The 14,000-nt window shown below is 37.4% G+C and overlaps 1 protein-coding gene across 1 annotated transcript in view; it reads right to left on the bottom strand.

Moving 5' to 3' along the window:
* dld (deltaD) overlaps positions 1-14,000 on the bottom strand; it is a 27,609-nt gene that overhangs the window by 4,459 nt on the left and 9,150 nt on the right. The window contains exons 12-13 of the mRNA XM_016268843.1: positions 13,098-13,104; positions 683-685 (exon numbers count right to left, since the gene is read on the bottom strand). The gene's annotated coding sequence lies outside the window, so the exon portion shown is untranslated. The remainder of the gene's footprint in view (positions 1-682; positions 686-13,097; positions 13,105-14,000) is intronic.

Raw genomic sequence — 14,000 nt, 5'->3', positions numbered from 1 at the left:
TTTTGTGTTTGTGTGAATGACACTGTGCACCTTCTATATTATATATATATATTAGTATTTCCCTTCTCAGCTTGTGGAAAAGCTGTTTGTGATGAGCTTTGATTCATCATGTGACTTTCTCATCACCACCAGTTTTTGGTGGTTATCAGTATTACAATGGTTCAAAACAGATATTAGTACTTCAATATGCTGGTTTATTAACATTACATCAGTTAATAAAATTCGTTTTTTTATTGTGACTTTAAGTTAAGCATGTAAAACCTAAAATGTTGCTATCATATTTTTAACGGTAAAGTTGTCTTTTCCTTAAACTTATTTTCATCCCATTTCCAACATGCATTCCTCCAGTAGTCACGTTAGCGTCAGGGTGCTTTCCAGTGGTTTGGAAGCTCACATACCATCAGAAACAGGGAAGTTCCTCTTAAATGTGACTCACACCACTGATTCTATACTACAAGGCCACTATGGTGTAGCCATGCAGACGGGAAAACAGTTAAATATCAGTAATCGATACATTCTGTTAGCATGCCCTTGAGAAAAAGAAGTACACTTTAGCATACTCTTAAAATATCTATGCCTGGCGTGAACAGAATATAATGATTTGAATGCAGTGACACATACTGCATGTTACTTGCAATTCAAAGAACATGCATTATAGTTTACATATTAAATGCAATTAGACGGACTTAAGAGTACTTTTTGACACACTCAAGTGCATCTTTATATGTAATTACCTAATTACTTCTATCGTCTGGTTAAAGTTTGATTGCATATGGTTAAAGTGTACTGCTGAATGTACTGACAAGCATTTATAGCAAACTAAAATATACTTTCTTATTGACGTATGTCATGCATTTATGTATATTTGCAATTACACATTTGTAATGATGAAGTTGCAGTTTAGTACACTTAAAAATATGAAATAAAATATGTAACTTTAAATACAGCTAAAATTATAGTTGTGTACTTAAGTCTGTTAGTCAGTGAACACATCTTGATGAGTGTATCTCTTTAAAGCATGTTTTTATTCAATATTATTAAAACCTGATGTAAAGTGCACTTAAATGTTTCATTTTACAGTATACTACAAAGTGCACTTTTTAAAAGTGTTTAAAAACAACAACATTATCATGAATGTACACATTCAATACAGTTAAGTGCACTTTTTCCACCAGAGTATCATCAGAGGTTTTAAGTAGGACATGTTTAAGTACTCTCAAGAGTTAATTTAATAGAAATATTAATCATTTTATAATTGTGTCGTGATAACAAGTAAAAGGGAGAGAATTTGAGAAGGTTTAGTTGTAGACTGACTGAATCATTTTTTTTAAATATAGTTCACAATGATTGTGTACAGCAGGGATTCCCAAACTTTTCTGTCAGCCAAACCATCTTGACATAAAAGAATTACTTGAAGTCAGTGACGTTAATGACGTGACATGCAGATAAACCAATGAAATGTTTATTCTTTTTAGTATTTTAAAGGTATGTTGTTTAGATTGTTACAGGATTATTATAGTTCACTAAAACTAAAACCATAAAAATGTGTTATTTGAAATCAAATAAACATGAACTGAAATAAAAGATATGAAAACCGAATTAAACATGCTGAAATATGCATTTCTCATTTTCATTTAGTTTAGCTTGATGTACTAAAATAAATAATATTAATAAACAAGAATTCATAATAGCGTTTAAAATAAAAACTCGACAAAAACAAAACAAAAATGACAAAAACTAAATAAAAAATAACACAAAAACACAACAAAACAAAAAAAAAGACTTTAACTAAAATAAAAATTGAAAATGCAAAAAGCTTTTAAGTATTAATAAAAACTGATATCTCAATTATACTAAAATAACTCTATACTGTTGTGATTTTAAATTATTTAGTATGTTTACATTTTCATGATTTAATTCATTATTCACTTTACTTTAACTCACAAACCCTGATCTAGAGGAATCTAGAGAAAGAGATCTTGAGTATATGAAATTAAGCCTGTTTTAGTAAGATTTTTTGGCATTTTTTAATGAAATTACTCATTAAGTGACATTACTCTTGTTTTAGATTTCCATGACTGTAAAAAAAATTGTATTCTATTACAATTCATATGCAATGCATATTAAAGTAATTTTTGTAATTCTCCGTAATTTTTAATTCAGTGACTCTCATTAGATGTCTGTTGCTGTAATATAATTTTTTTTTTACAGTAAAAGCATTTTAATATAAAATTACTGTGAGGAAACTGTAATAATACTGTAATCGTTTTTTTTATTATTCAAATGAGTAAAAGTGATTATTCATTATTTATTATAATATACTTTATTTTTCCTTTTGATTTTGAAGTGAAATACCACCTGAACATGTTCTTAACAGGTTTTGTGAGATTTGCTCACTCACACTTATTTTGTGTTTGATGACTTTAGTTTCACCGCTGCTCTTGGCTCAATTGTCGTCTGCCTGTTAGTGATGGTCAGTAGCCAAAGAAAATAAGCTAAACCGAAATAGTGAGTGGGCAAGTGGAAAAAGAAGGACGCACATAAAAGGGGAACCCCACTTATGCCCGCCGGTGACAATGCTGCAACCCAAGTGGAAAGAGCCACAAAATCGATGACGCCCACTGCAGTGTGAGCCGCCATGCGTGCAGAGAGTGAAAAAGTAAGCGTGTATCACTTGCGCTGAAAAAGCCTGTGTGTGACGTTCCGTGAATAGAGTCCTCTGGTGCTGAGTATAGGAGGAAATGTGAGTCCGAGTGACTGGTGTTATTGATTCCAGTCAACAAATGAGTCCATGTAATCCGTCTGCCTTTATTCCGTTCACTTGGCCGAGCGCTCTCATTAGCCCCCCGTGAACGGTCAACCTGTCAGCAGGTCGGCTCTCCAACCGACTGACCTCTGACTCCGGCTCATTCTTGGAAAAATTAAACCTCACAAATGACAAATCCGGGCATGCAGAGCTCCCTGTGCCGCAGACGCGCTCCAGCTCCTGTGCCCATTAGCAGGGCAGGCAGAAACCCCCTGTCAGTGGCACTCGCCGGACCTCTGGGAGCGTTAACGTTCATCCCTCTTGACAGCAAGCAGAGGTCTCAGAGAACAAACGCCCGGGCTGGGGAACGTAGCGGGCTGATCTGCTCTGACAGTGCTGCTTTGTGACGGGACTACTGGTGTTATTGATTCCAGTCAACAAATGAGTCCATGTAATCCGTCTGCCTTTATTCCGTTCACTTGGCCGAGCGCTCTCATTAGCCCCCCGTGAACGGTCAACCTGTCAGCAGGTCGGCTCTCCAACCGACTGACCTCTGACTCCGGCTCATTCTTGGAAAAATTAAACCTCACAAATGACAAATCCGGGCATGCAGAGCTCCCTGTGCCGCAGACGCGCTCCAGCTCCTGTGCCCATTAGGCAGGGCAGGCAGAAACCCCCTGTCAGTGGCACTCGCCGGACCTCTGGGAGCGTTAACGTTCATCCCTCTTGACAGCAAGCAGAGGTCTCAGAGAACAAACGCCCGGGCTGGGGAACGTGGCGGGCTGATCTGCTCTGACAGTGCTGCTTTGTGACGGGACTTAGAGCAAGTGCTCTCTGTTTGTTTTTGGCCCAGTGGAGAATGTCACCGCAGAGGGAAGGTCGCATACCAAAAGGTGCCCTGCCATCAGTGAAAGCTTGCTGCTTTTGCCGCATGTTCCTCACTCTGTAAACTCTTTCTTACTACCTCCAATTTAAAAACTGATGTTGTCCCACACAATTTGCACTACAGATGGAATACATCAAGTCTAGCAGCTTGTTGAGAAGAGGGGTGCTATTACTTTTCTAAGTGACCACACTTGGGATTTTCACTATTGGCAGACCGATATATCGGTCGATTTTTGGCATTAATTAATTATCGGTACCAACCACTACGTTTTTCAGTTTGGTTGATGTATTGCTGTTGTAATAACTTTTATTTTGGCAGCACTGAGAAAGCCAGCGCCAGTTTGTCAGAGCTCCTATAGAACACAACAGTCGAGTTCCGGAAGTACAAACTCCATTCATTTTCTCCATAGGGAAACTGATTTTTAACAATAGCTGATAAACCTTTAAAAACAGAAGTGTTTTGAGCTCCGAGGTTGTTAATCATTTGTATATCCATCTTTTCACCTTTTTTTCAAAATAATTGTGTTTAATAGCAGAATTTGTGGTGGAAAAACTACATTACCCATGATGCTGTGAAGAATATTCCACCAATCAGAAAGTCACAGCAAAGAGATCTTTAGCTCCGCCCACTCCCATGAAGCACCGCAAATTATGTAATCGAGTCAGTCTCGCTACACTTAAAATACAACGAACTTGAACTTGAACAATGAACTTAAAATACATTGTTTCTAAAGATACAAGAAACAACTTAAGTTAATAGTTTTATATTTCTCCATCATTATCAATTCAATTAATGTCAATCACAATCACAGAGCTTCATGGGATTGTAGTTCTCACTAAGTACACATTATTGTACCATTGACTTTTTGTCGGATTTTCATTTACTTTTTTGCTTCAAATAATGGTTTGTAATGTTGTGATTCTCCTTATAGTTGCTTGGTTTGGTTCATGGCTTATAATGCTTTAACGAAGACTTTTTTAAATTGACATGGGAAAAATGAATGGAAAGAAACATTTGCGCGATTTGAAGAAGTGGACTGGCACTAATGCACTCTGTTGTCTGTCTTCGTTAGTCTCTGTTTAACAGTTCTGACTAATAAATTATTAGTCAGCACTGTCTAACAAAGAATGTAAACAATATACGAAAAAGTATTATAGTGTTTGTTTTTGTATTATTAGTAACAAAAAGGTAAATGCAACTGCATTCAGCAAATACACATTTATATAATTTAATTTCTGTAATAAACTTTGTTTAACCAATAAACATTTAAATCCACAAACTTTGCAAATTCATGTATTTTGTATACATATAAACACACATATTTTGTGTTTGATGACTTTAGTTTCACTGCTGCACTGGGCTTAATTGCCGTCATCTTGTTAGTCTGCTGCCAAAGAAAATATGTTGGCCAATATTTGTCATCGTTGACCAATATGTTTTTGTGTTTAGCTGATGTGTCAGGAGTTGACTTTTATTTTGACAGTGCTGAGAACATCAGCGTCTAAACATCAGAGCTCCCATTCTGCATCTTCATTAGTTTACTGTCTCTGTTTAAAGGGGTCATATGATTCGATTTCAAGTTTTCCTTTCTCTTTGTAGTGTTACAAGCTGTTCGTGAACAGATAAGATCCCTAAAGTTGCAAAGACTAAAGTCTCAAACCCAAAGAGATATTCTTTATAAAATGTAAGACTCGTCCACGCCCTCCTAAAACACCTCGTTCTAACACGCCCCCACATGTCTACATCACTGTGTGGGAAGATTTGCATAATGCCGCCCAAATGTTCACGCAAAGAAAGAAGGCGTAACTTTTATTCTCGCTGTAGTATTGTTGCTGCCGCCGCCATGTCGTGGAGACGCTGTGTGTTTCGTTGTGAAAGCGAAACTACTTTGTTTGGTCTTCCAAAAGAGGTGCACGACTAGAAATCAGTGGTTAAGTTGTATTTACAACACATTTTATGGAGGACGAGGACTGTTTCCTGGGAGAGTAGATTGTCCATTGTCTATGATGCTGACAAATAATGCTGACTCACAGCCTGTAAGTACGTTTTCATATTTAAAGAATTTGCCACTGATGATTCAAACGCGAGTTTTGGGCAGTGTAGAGTAGCGCTTGTTGTTTGTCATTTCTCCGATCACAAATGCAGAGATGGTTTTATGTTTACACGGCGCGATGCAACGCAGCGCGTAAAAAGACAGTATAAGTCATTTTAATCCGTAATTATGTCCCCACTGGATGCAACAAATGCCTCGTTTATAATGGGTTTTAATGTTTTTGTCTCATCGCTCCGGCCGGACAGGGCATCATCACAGTATGGTGAGGGGCGTAACATTTCCGTCACACGCTTGAGGTATTCGGCCAATCACAACCCATTGGATAGCTGGCCAATCACAGCACACCTCGCTTTTCAGAGGGATGAGCTTTGTAAAAATCGACGAGTTTCAGAAAGGTGGGGCATAGAGGAGAAACAATAATGTACAGTATGTGGAAAATAATGTGTTCTTTGATCCTTAAACCGCATAAACACATTTCATTACACCAAATACACAAAATAATGTTCTTTTTTAGCAACGTCATATGACCCCTTTAACACTTTTGACTAATAAATTATTAGACGGAACTGTCGAACGAGGAAAGTAAATGGTATTCCTAAAAGTATAGCGTTTGCTTTTATATTATTAGTAATTAAAAGGTAAAACCTATAATGTTTTCTCATCTACAGTCAGCATTCAGCAAACATTTAAATCATTTAAACAAGTCTTTGAATATCTAATAAACGTTTAATTTCACAGACCTTGCAAACTTGCGAATCCAGCTGCCCCCCATCATTCTCGTGTTATGGCTTCGGTCCACTCAAATATTTATTCATAAGCACTAAAAGAATTCAAACAAAGTCTGTGTAAAGAGGATCACAGCAAGATGTTGCTATATGGCAATTTTCTGTAAACACAAAGCTTCCACCCATTCCATCCAAGTGTTGTGCAAGAGCCTGTTAGCAGGCTTCCCTCCTTTGTCCCTCGCTCTAAAGAATTGTCATTCATTGTCCTGAAAGTTACAAACCTCAACTTTCCCCATCTGGCATTGGAAATGATTATCATGTGAAGAGAGCAGGGCATTCAGTGGTTGTGGTCATTAATCAGGCGTCAGTCCACTTGTCCAGTCCCACATATCACGCTTGAAAAGAGTCGTGCACCGCTACTCCCCTCTCAACAGCCAATCACAAGCCACGTGTGGATTGACACTTTTTATTTGGTGCTGAAAAGCCAAAGTCTTTGAGTCGTACAGTAGACTTCCTGTGTTTCCGTAACACTCGGTTGCCATCGGTTGAGAGTTATACTTCGATTGAAGTCTCTTGAAGTCATTATGCCGTGACCTTCACAGGTCACTGATGGATCTTCATATTCAAGACCAGCAGCTGCTTATGACTCCTGAGTTTGGTTCACACAGGCCAAATGTCAACACATAACAGCCATAAAGAATAAGTAGCTATTAACTCTTTGTGACTACTACATTTCACATGCTCTTAATTTGCATTTGTTGGTGTCTCTGAGTCTTTTCTGCATGGCTTTTGAGCTCTTCATGGAAGAATGCATATTGCATATGCATATTTATATCTTCTGCACTGGTGGACTCATTGAAGTGCTCTTCTTAAAGGCACTCATGTCATTATTGGGTGGCTTCGGCTGTATTTTTTTCTTGATCCGTGAAAATCTTGCGAATAGAGATGTCACCAGGGCCAATTGAACATGACCTGGGATTAGACAGAGCTGCACGTGTCAGTTTCTCTCTTCCTGTTTAATACATAGCAGCTTTGTTTAGCCAGTAGCTGTCATTCTTTGGTTCCGATTTTGAATCAGTGACATGTGTTTTTTGTCATTCAATTTTGATTTAATTTTAGAGGGTTATGATAACAAAGAGTGCTGCTCTATACTCTCACAACTCCTCAAAAAGAACAAAAACATTATAACCCAACACACATGGGACTCAAGAACAGTCAAGAACAGTCAAAACATTAAATATTGCACAATACAGGCACTAGAATATAATGGAAAAAAGATGCATGAAAGCATAAATAGATAGATAGATAGATGGATGGATGGATGGATGGATGGATGAATAGATAGATAGATAGATAGATAGATAGATAGATAGATAGATAGATAGATAGATAGATAGATAGATAGATAGATAGGTAGATGATGGATGGATGGATGGATGGATGGATGGATGGATAGATGGATGGATAGATAGATGGATAGATGATGGAAGGATGGATGGATGGATTCAGTAGATAGATAGATAGATAGATAGATAGATAGATAGATAGATAGATAGATAGATAGATAGATAGATAGATAGATAGATAGATAGATAGATAGATAGATAGATAGATAGATAGGTAGATGATGGATGGATGGATGGATGGATGGATGGATGGATGGATAGATAGATAGATAGATAGATAGACGGACGGACGGACGGACGGACGGACGGACGGACGGACGGACGGACGGACGGACGGACGGACGGACGGACGGACGGACGGACGGACGGACGGACGGACGGACGGACGGACGGACGGACGGACGGACGGACGGACGGACGGACGGACGGACGGACGGACGGACGGACGGACGGACGGACGGACGGACGGACGGACGGACGGACGGACGGACGGACGGACGGACGGACGGACGGACGGACGGACGGACGGACGGACGGACGGACGGACGGACGGACGGACGGACGGACGGACGGACGGACGGACGGACGGACGGACGGACGGACGGACGGACGGACGGACGGACGGACGGACGGACGGACGGACGGACGGACGGACGGACGGACGGACGGACGGACGGACGGACGGACGGACGGACGGACGGACGGACGGACGGACGGACGGACGGACGGACGGACGGACGGACGGACGGACGGACGGACGGACGGACGGACGGACGGACGGACGGACGGACAGACAGACAGATAGATAGATAGAAATTTAACGTCTTTCTCAAAGAACGTTCACAAAGAACTTTTAGAACACTCTGAAACAATTGTAAGTACACCAACATCAATCCCCGCACAATTTACTGCTGTCTGTCTTTTGTAGCAGAAACTCCTCTGCTATTATTTGTGTGCATGCTCTATTCGCCCCCTGCTCAAATTCTTTTTTACGCTGGACTTGGAATATGTGCTCCACTCTAAAGGGCTGAATGCTAGCTTTAGAGGCATCTGTCGCTTATAGTCTTCACAACATCTGCTGCTATTGCTCCTCTTTCCCAGCATGCCATGGGATATCGTTTCTCCCAAAGGTGGCCTTTGTATGCACCATTGTCAATCCAATCATTGTCTTCTACCGGCAGTTCCCACGATGCAGAGGAAGTTATTGCCATGCCTGCAGACCTGTTGCCACACAGCAACTGTCAGAAGTGAGCTTCTTATCATAGACAGCCAATCTGTTTTTCAATATCATGCATAATATAACCATTTTTGATAGAGAATTAGTAATGAGCAGCAAGAATAGAGCTGCTGCATAATGCAGTCAAATAATGTTTGAATGTATTGAAATGCACGTGAACTGGACTGTGATGCCTGGGCTACACATTGTTATTATTATTATTGGTTCATGTCTCTGCATCAGCATCATGTATACTTGCTCTATGATGACACTTCCAGGAGACTCTCATAAGAGAGAGGAGCATAGGGGGATCAAAGGCACTTTGACCTTTATCTGCCACAGTGCCCCAGTCACCACAGGACTAGATGTGAAGACACAGCAGATGTTAATAATAAACTTAATGAATGCTGGCCCCTCTTTTAGAGCTTGTGAAGATTTTATTATAGGTATTCTGGAACGAAAATGTTATCCCCAAAATTAAATATATAAATGAATAAGAATATTTATTTGTTTGTTTTCTTGCTTACTTTCTTACTTACCTACCTAACTTACACACTACAAGTCAAAAAAGTTGAATAATATTGTTTTTATGTATTTGAATGAAGTCTCATGCTCACACCAAGGCTGCATTTATTTGATCAAAAACATGAATATTGTGTAATATTGTTACTATTTAGAATAACTATCTTTTTAAATATATTTTTAAATGTAAACCTTTAAAATGTATTCCTGTGATGCAAAGCTGAATTTTCAGCATCATTACTCCAGTCTTCAGTGTCACATGATCCTTCATGAAATCACTCTAATATGCTGATTTACTGCTCAGTTGTTATCAATTGTTATTGGTGCACAAGTATTAATAATAGTTCTTATTATTATCAATGCTATTATCAGAAATATTTTGTATTACTTTCTCTTTTTAATTACATTTTTAATTTATTTGATCTTATCTTTTATTTTATTTTTTATTTACCCATATACATACATATATGTATGTATGCATATATTATTCATATAATTATCAATATTGTGCTGCTTAATATATATATATATATACATATATATATACTGTATATAGATTCCCCCGCTCAATATGTCTCTGCATCAGCTAAATTATTTTTTTATTCCCAGTGAATAGGAGTTAAAATTCCCACCCGGGTGACACTAATAACAGACCATACAAAATACCAAAAAATATTTAAAATATTGCAAAGTAACGTTGCAACCTTGCAAACAATAATAAAATCAGAGAAGGACTTTAACTGTAAGTGACACAAGCATACGCAAAACAAAGGGAACAATATGATGTTTGTTATTATTAAAATTTTATATAGCCCACGTTTTTATAAACATTTTTATTGATTTTTTTACCGCATAGGCAATAACGTTGACAATAACGTAGCCTATATCTTCAACATACATTGTCTATGACCAAAAACTATGACCAAAAAGGTAAGAAGATATGTTTTCACTGGACTTTTAAAATTTGCTTTGCTTGAGAAAACAAAAATTATATACAGTTACAGTGTTTTTTTTTCTTTTGATTTAGTCGAGTTGGTTTTGAATTAAACACAATGTGATTTTCAGCAAATCATTGAGAACGCATTATAATCCTGACGAGTCATAGCAACAGAGCGGAGCACCGTCCACTTTGAGCAAATATTTTTCATCTGAAAATGTATTAGGCTATATACAATATCCAGTTAAAAAAATAAATGTTGTTCAAATATAAGGGTGCAAAAATAAATCAATAATGTTTATTAGGATTTTAAACAACAAATGTATTGTTTTTTGTGAAAATAGTTCATAAACAGAGTTGACCCTTTAAGTAACAGAATTGGAAAGTAACAGAATTGACAATTGTCCGATGGACTGTCAATTCGGTTACCGCATTGTCAGCATTGTTACTCTACCTTGGTAACAGAGTTTGATGGTAACAGAGTTGACAATTTTCTTAATTTTTTGCCAAAAAACTTCACTTGCTGATAATGACTTCGGACACCAAATGTACCTGCAATTATAGAATCACTCATATATATATTAAGCAGCACAATTTTGATAATTATAAGAATAATCATGTTTATTGAGCAGTAAATCAGCATATTAGAATGATTTCTGAAGGATCATGTGACACTGAAGACTGGAGTAATGATGCTGAAAATTCAGCTTTGACTTACAGGAATACATTAGGCTATATTTTAAAATATAATAATAACTAATAATAATTCATTACATTTATATAGCGCTTTTCTAGACACTCAAATCGCTTTACATTGTCAGGGGGTATCTCCTCATCCACCACCAGTGTGCAGCATCCACCTGGATATATTCAATATATTTTAAATTGTAATATTATTTCACAATATAATTGATTTGCTGTATTTTTATCAAATGCGTACATGGCTGGTGAGCAGAAAACATTTTTTTTAAAGTTTAATTATTTCAAATTTTTGGCCAGTGATGTATATATTTATCTATGTTTTGTAATTATCAGAAAGTCACTGCCTTCAAGAAGTGAACAAGCGTGTGAGGCTGGCGGCTGCTTACTTCTTCAGCTGCGACAAGCATGGGTCTTTCTGTGTGTTTTAAAAAACAAAGACGCCACCCTCTCCAGATCAGTGGCTTTATTTTGGAACAGGGTTCACATCAGTCAAGAGGTCTTTCGGTCCCTGATGGAGAGTGAGAGTGATTGATGATCTCCAGGGCCTGAGTTGCACTGTCTTCTCCTGGCTGGGTGGTCTCTCCTGGGCAATGTCAAGGGGCACTTTTGGGACAGAATGGAGGAGGTCATTAAGTGTCCTCTAAACCTACCTGGGTAGAGTTTAAGATAAATAAATCCTTTCATCAAACTTTCAAATAATAACACATCGTGTGGCTTGCACAAACACCCAAAGCCAGTTTGAACTCCATAAATACCTGACATTTGATATAGTCCATTTGGCTAAACGTGTGTCAATGGATAAGTCAGATGTTGTGGTCAGATGTCATCAATGGAACCGCCACATGTTTGAAGTGAGCACATTCCTGAAGATTTTCTAGCTTGGAGTGCTTTCGACACATGTAGTGAAGAATCTTTACATTTTCAGAATTTTCTGCTAATGAAAACAATACTTTCATTAGTTGACTGTGCTCTTTTGTAGTATTGTATAAAGCGCTATACAAATAAAGGTGACTTATATGTGCCATATGACAGAATATAGTCTACCATTTAATGGGAGAAATTTGTCAGTATAAATTTGAAAATATGTGCCCCTAGCAAGTCGTGATAACGAACTTGCATTAAATCGACATTAAATCATATTCAGGCCATTTACTTTTCAATGCACATTCCAGATCTAAAAAAAATGTTCATATTCATCTACACTCTTAAGAAAAGAAAAGTTCATTTGAGCATACTTTTCAAAAGTGTACTATATTTCAAAAATAATATACTTTAAAAGAACATACTTAAGCACAAACTGAATGTAGTGTTTTTGAACATGTTTCAGACAGTGTATGTTAAATTCAATGAAAACAAAATAGTTAAAATTTACAGTATATCAAATGCAGTTAGCTGAACATTAGAGTGCTTTTTGACCCAATAAAGTAGGACTTAAGTATATCTTAATGCGTGATTTCATCATTTCTTTTATTGCAATTATAACATTACAAGTGTGCTGTCAAATGCTAAGCATTTAACGTAAACTAAAATATCCTTACATGCAAAACTACACAAACTAAATAATGTAGTTTCTATTGAAACATGTTTGCTGTGCATTTTTAAATGTATATGTAATCATATATTGATAAAGGTGAAATTTAAAATATAATTAGAAATATTAATTTTAAATGTATTATTGAATAACACACAACAGTCAAAATTTTAATCAAGTATCCACCTTTTTCTTGTCATAAAAATGGGCGCAGCCATTTGTAAATTCTATGGGTCTGGCGTCCACTCCGTACAGCTATTTTTAGCTGAACAAAACAGTTCGTTTTGCTGCTTGATATTGAACGTTGGTGTGTCTTATCCTATTATTTTAATGTATTATCTTAATTATGAACACACTGGTTTGTAGTGCAAACAGTTTTACTGTTTACTGCACGTTGTTATTCTCCTCGTTATTTACCTATAGTGGCTAATGAACCGGAAGTCTCACCCATAGGCTTACTTCCGTGTTAAAGAAAAAGGTGGATAACAGAACAGAAAAGTGTACTTTTTTGAAGCGTGACAAAAGTTTATTAAAATATTCCAATTTAAAATGTACTTTACAGTAAAACTTTTCATTTGAAATGATTACAAATTGCACTTAAAACTGCACTTAAGTGTGTTAAGAAACAGTCTTGAAAGTGTACTCTCTTCAAGTACACCTAAGTGGCTTTTTATTTAATTAATATTCTATCATTTGCAAGTACAGTTTTTTTAAATATATATATAAAATTTTAAGATTTGAAGTACACTACAAGTGAGCATTCAATATATTTAATAAATCAGCTTACTTATCAGCAGTCCCTCTTCCACTTCAACTGCTCGCCTTCATCCACCTGACTGTAAAATCCACATTTTATGACACCATTCCCCATGTGTTTCAAAATGTGTTTCAAATGGGATTTAACCAATCAGAATTTAGCTGTATTTAAAAATCATTGTCTGTTTTATAATGTTTTAAAGGGGTCATATGATGCGATTTAAATTTTTCCTTTCTCTTTGGAGTGTTACAAGCTCTTGGTGCATAAAGAAGATCTGTAAAGTTGCAAAGACTAAAGTCTCAAATCCAAAGAGATATTCTTTATAAAAGTTGAGAGTGAAGCTGATCCGTGCTGGTCGCTGAGGAAATACATCAACTTAGTGCTGTGGATCGCCGGATCGGCTTTCACCATGGACGAACCCGGGGTCGTCACATGTGGTTGGCGCAAGCCCGCCGGATGTCGAATTTGTCGAATCCGCCGGCCGCGCCGTTCTCAAGCCCGCCGTGTGTGACGCTGTGT

The sequence above is a fragment of the Sinocyclocheilus grahami genome, unplaced genomic scaffold (genome assembly GCF_001515645.1).
Source record: "Sinocyclocheilus grahami isolate Dianchi unplaced genomic scaffold, SAMN03320097.WGS_v1.1 scaffold47.1, whole genome shotgun sequence".
NCBI lineage: Eukaryota > Metazoa > Chordata > Actinopteri > Cypriniformes > Cyprinidae > Sinocyclocheilus > Sinocyclocheilus grahami.
Note: the sequence above shows the minus strand (reverse complement) of the source record. Positions and strands in the feature narration are given on the sequence as shown.